This window comes from Charadrius vociferus, unplaced genomic scaffold (assembly GCF_000708025.1).
Source record: "Charadrius vociferus isolate BGI_N301 unplaced genomic scaffold, ASM70802v2 scaffold218, whole genome shotgun sequence".
NCBI lineage: Eukaryota > Metazoa > Chordata > Aves > Charadriiformes > Charadriidae > Charadrius > Charadrius vociferus.
Window position 1 is genome coordinate 78431 of NW_009650084.1, and position 6000 is coordinate 84430.

Below are 6000 nucleotides of genomic sequence, written 5' to 3' on the forward strand. Positions count from 1 at the left end.
CTTATAGCATGAAACTGGACATCTCCAGGAGGCAGACAAGTGTTTGTTTTATGGGTGTTTTTGGGTAGATGTTGGTAGTATAATCCCAGTGGCTTCCCTCTGGGGACTGTACAACCCGCGGTGGGGGAAGGAGGAGAAGATGGGGTAAGAGCTCTCCTCGCAGTCCACTCAGAAGAGATACTATTGGTGCTGCTAAACTGAGGGGGGTTGAAGCTTTGCCTTGGAGCTGGAGTAGGGATGGAGTCCTGTGTTGTCAAATTAATTCTCATAAAGAACAAAGAAGACTGCTGATGACACAAAAGCGGAGAAAATATGAGTGATGATTATGGCTGCCAATATGCAATGACATGTGAAATACTGCTGTTTATATGCCTGCTTGCATAACCACATACTTATTGTAAACAGCAGTACCCAGTGTTTTATAAAAAGTAGAAAGTCCCATTGCTGCTCAGTTTTTCTTTCTCAAGATTATTTGCTGTTTTCACTTAGTTATAGCAGTTCCACAGAAGGCCAATGGGGGAGACATGAGAATAGATGCATACTTATTAAGCTGCAGTAAAATTCACCGCACTTCATTCTTGTACATAATCACTGGGGTTTTTTTCTGTAACGTCTTAATGCAGTTTTATTACATTATAATCTTTTGTGGAAGGATAAAGGGATTTGCTCCTTAATAGGAAAGCGAAGTTTATAGGCTCAAGTAAAGCAGATATGACCCAGAACACAATGCTTTTACGAGTTTAATCAGAAGGTATTTCATGTTGGTAAACTTTGTCAGAATCCTGAACGTTCTGTGCCTGCTGCTGAAATGACTTGGATTTTAACATAGTTACATTTTTTAGGAGGACATTAGACTGACAGATTTTTAGAAGTGATGAACAAGAATTAAAAGAGCAAAGTGTTCTTTTTTTTAAAAAAAAAGATTAAAAAAACATACAACATGAAAATTAGTTGTATTGTCTCAGCTATTGTAACAAACAGTTCTCACTGGCCCCTTTTTCCTGTAATTAAAGCCATTTTTCTTTTCCCCCTTCTGGCCTCTTCCTGGCCTAGTCTTCCAGCAACAACCAGCAAAAATGTGAGATTTTTTTAAAAGGCAAGTAGTAAAACAACAGGTAGACATGCTTTTCTTCCTGTACTCAGGGGGTCACAGTAGAGATCTTTGCTTTCTTTAAGTGTAGTAGCTGCAGTGTAATCCCCAGTTTTTCTGCTTTTGATGCATAGATCTATTTTTATCCAGTGCGAGTGCACCAGACGTATATAATAGTACACACACATACAGAGTTCATCTCAGTAGTGTCCACTCTTTCTCATGTTTCACCTTCAATTAAACTTTGTAATTTCTGTATTTTTGTGAAATCTGTGTTTCCTTGGCATTGTTGCTGAGATTTTGCTAATTGAAACCACCTTCTTGTCATCATTCTCTTCCTTTCCTTCTTTCATTTAGTGTAATGGGCAAAGTGTTTCTCTGCCAGACTAATCATACAAACAATTTCATTACTATTTCTTCATTCCTCTGTAGCTACATCAGATGCAAACTCTTAGCCTTTGGAGACACAGCTAATCACAGACTCATTCTTAATTTCCTACTTACATAGGTTCATTATATGTCTGCCATACTTCACTATGCATGGAGACAGGGGGAAGGATGGCAGCCCTTTCCTGACCAGTTGGTTTGTTCTAGGACTTCAGGAGGGGAAAAAAAAAAAAAAGGGAAAAAAGGGGGAAAAAAAAAAAAAAAAAAAAAGAAAGACTACTTTTACTATCTTACTGTCAAAGGTATCACTGCAAGGACTGAATTTACCGGTCAGAGTCAGGGAGTAAGATTCAGAGGCAGTACCAAAGACATCTTTGCTTCCCCACTCACTTTGCCAGGGATAAATGTTTCTTGGGTCAACCTAGTCGGAGTAGTCATACCACGCATCTCTATATGGATAGCAACTGCCTTTAAGCCTGGCATAGATATTATTAGTTGAAATTATCTATGTCTTCCTAAAATTCAATCGCGATATCTTGCTGAGTTATCAGATCATAGTTTCACTTTGTGTTACCGTGATATTTCCTTAGATTTGTCTTAAATACGTTGTTCCTTCACAGAAATATAGGTAGCAGCTTTGTGGTACCCAGGGGATAGTAGGTTCATATTTTGTAGTTTCTTGCATAATGCAAAAGGAGATTTGAAAGCTTCTTATAGTCTCTTTCCTCCCAAGAGAAAGCTATCATGTAGATCAAGAGAGGAAATGATTTCCTTGCTTGGCACAAATGAGTCACAGAAAATGACCTTCTTTGTAGTCTAATTTAGACCCGAGAATCCTCTGAAGAGCTGATAATATAAACCCATATGGCTTGGATGAAGAAAAGTTGGAAAAGATATTGTCATTAACAGACTCATCCACATCTTAAAAAACAGCATCTTACTTTGCCTAGATTTTTTGATCAGACTGCTAGCAGCTGCAAACCTCATGTTGCCTGCACATGTTATCTGTAATACATACACACTTATGTGATATGCTGCTGCTGAGGTTTCATTTCAACAATGGAGACACTGAAAAAGCAATGCACGGTCTTTGGGTGTTTCTTATAATTCATTTAACATCTTTAAAAATACATATTCACATGAGCTTTCAAACATTCCTTTCATTTACATTTGTTGGACTGTACGGCATGTAGATTTGGAGCCAGATATTTATTACAGATGTAGCAAAAAGCTTTTAGCCTTATGTCAAGAAAACAAAAGACAATAGAAAATAAACTAGCACACTGATACACAAAAGCACTGTGAAAAAGCTTCAGCAGAAAAGAGCTGGTGGGAAACCAGAAGAGTAGATGGACAGCACAGCAAGCCACAAGTAACAATTTGTAGATTCTCATGTGACGAAGCTTGGTTTATTCTACAGCAAAGTGTGTAAGAAGGTGCCAGCTTTTTTTTTCCCCCTTTTTTTTTTCTTTCTTACTTGCTATAATATTTTTTTTTTAATTACTAGGAGTTTTTTGCTGTTTCAGTGTTTTGTTTTTAATGTTGGTTTGTTCTGATTGTTGTCAATTGATTCTGTAGGCATCTTGGTAGTTTCTTTTATACTTAAGAGCAGCAGTTGGTGGTATTTGACTACGTTTTAAAGGAAAGGCTGGGTTTATGGTTGAATTTTGCCACAGCCTTCCTGGACATATCTGTGCTCTTGCTAAAGCTAGGCCATCCTGAAAAACTGCCTGGAAGTGTAGCCATGGGTAAGCATGCACTCCTAAAGCTGCCCAGCATGCCACTGTGCCCCAGTCACACCTTTGGATTGGGATGCTTTCTGCTTGGGTTGCTTACGATCACGGGCAAAGCATTTCAAAGCGTCATGGCTTATGGGCCTGTTGTTTTTCATAATATACAAATGGGAGTCATCACAGTTTGTTTGGCTTTTTTTTTTTAACCAACAAACGTGGTACGTCACACCCGCTTGTGAGCACCGGTTCTAGCACAGAGAGAGGTTGGAAGCAACACCTGAGGTTAGGATGTGGGGGGCAACCATCACCTTAGATAAGAGTGGATTTATGCTGGGTCAGATTAAATTAGATTTAAGAGTGGTGGACTATGACTGCAAATTTGGGTGCACAAAAAGGAATTTATGTATAGCCTGGTTTTGTGAACTTATAATAACTGAATTATAGGTAGATATCTGGTTTTGTTTCCTGCACATAAAGGAGATAGAAGTGCCATGGCTGTCTGAAAAGAACACAACTGCAAAATGGGAAGGATAGTCTGTTGAATATCTGCTCAGAGTAACTCTTACAGCAGCAAATGCTGGGAAGAGAATTGATAAATTGATTATTTTTTTTTTTAATGACTATTTTGGGGTCAACTTTCTGCAAATGAGAAAAGCTTCAGACAGGGAAATGAGGTCAACTCAAGTCTTTATGTACCAAAGGCAAACACAGAAAACAGAGAAAGTAAAATATTTCATCTGAGATGTCTATAATATTTAGAGCATGGAAGCATGTTTCTCCCTGATGCTGTTGAGGAAGATTTATCAGGTCCCAGTACCAGTACATAGAAGTTTCTTTGGTTACTTAATCACCACAAGTACAAAGATAACCTGGTTTTAAAGAGCTCTGTAAGCTCAATTTGTGAGTTTGTTTGGGGTCAACTTATAGGGATCCTGACAATAAGATCTGTTTTCCTTTGCTTATATCTAGACTTTATCCATTTGCTTATAGCTGAAAGTCCTTGTTTCTGCCTGTCTAAAGCATTGTGTTTAACAGTTGTTTGTGGTTCTTCTTCAGTGAGAAGATTCAATGGGCCTGTTTTTCTTTACAGCCATTGTATATTCCTTTTTATATGTCAGCATGTAGAGTGTTAAAACAGACTTGTGTAACATGCATACTCCAAAACTTTTTGCCCCATCCAGCATCAGAGAGGCAACAACAGGTTGGCTCATCTGAGCCAATGTCCTTAAAATGTGAGTTGTCTCATTATTGTTGCATTATTGTAGCTTCTGTTCAGGCTGCTGCTTGTGTCACCTCTTGTTCAGCTGGAAGGGGAGATAAAAATAGGGGAGTCAGAATTATTGTGACAGGTGAAACTGGGGCTATGGTAAAGAAAATACTACAGGTTATTAGGACAGAGAACAGTGAAGGTATCACGGGGGATGCAAAGGACCAGCAGGCAGAGGAGCAGTAGTACTGCAGTGGGCTGGGAGCGTTATGGAGAAAAGACTACACATGGTAGGTGGAATGAGGATAATGTAATAAGGTTACAGAGGACACTGGGCATATTGCAGCGAGGAGGAGGGAATTACGGCATGGATGATGGTAAATGGAAGCCTGCGCTTTATGAAATTCCTTCAGAGTCTTGTGCTATAAAAATATTTTTATCAAATTACATACGTCACTTGGCTATGCAGACAAGGAGGATACAGTAAGTCAGGCAGCTCCTTAAGAGCTTCCTTTTTTGGCTGTGTGCTTGCCAGTTTCCTTCAGTTAGGACCATACCTGAGCTGGAAAACCTAGACATCTCAGGCTTTCTTACAAGCTGACTTCCACTGCCATCGTAGCTTCTTCCCAAGTTTTCATTTGCTCTTATATATTTCAATACTTTTTTTTTTTTTTAAATAAAGGGAATTCATTATGTATTGTACCTGCCATGATTCAGGCAATGATGGCCTTCTCAACTGTATTCTTCTAGCTTGCCCGGACAACTTCTTGCCTACAGACTTCATACTGCATATGGCTGGCTTAGGATTTGCTTTCTGATTTCTTGCTGCCCTTTAATATTTTGGTTCTTTCAATACTAGCTTCTTAATATAAGTATAGATTGTTCTTAGTCTGCCTTTCTCTCACTCCTGAAATGACAGCTAGAGTGGGAAAGCCTTTAGGGGGGCGGGGGGAGAGGGGAGTTCCTCTTTTTTTTTTCTTTTTTCTTTTTTTGCTGCAGGCTTGAGAAAGGGCATTTTGTTGTGTGTCTTGGACATGCTGGACTGTGATGTCCCCGGACTGTTTTGCATAGGGATGTTTTAAGCCTCCTCAGGGGGGTAGTGACTGTCTGCACCAAAAGTAATTTGATTTTTTTTCTTTTTTAAATAATTTCACTTGTAGACCTCTATTGAACTTTGTGCTCTGCTTTTGGCAGACCTTTGGGGAAAGGGGGATTTCAATTACCGACTTTATAAGACCCAGAGTTTGGCACTGAATACCGACGCAGGTCCTGTTTCTTGCTGTAATCATGCAAGTCTTGAAATCTGAATTCCCTTGCTCTTCCCGTGCAATCAGGTAGAGCGAGCTTTGCCGCGGATCAAATGGAGCCAGGAGACAGCCTGGCCTGCTCCCAACGCCCGGGCGGGTTTGTTTATTTAATATGGGACGCCTTTTCCCCACTAATGAATGGGTTCCAACCCCCGGGGGCATCTTTCTGGCTCTGTGGGAAAGAGGGCTTTGGACACCCCTCCTTACCTCCCTTTCGCCATGACGCGCAGGCCGCGGCCAACGGCTGCTCCCCGACGGTTGGTCCGGCCCGACGTT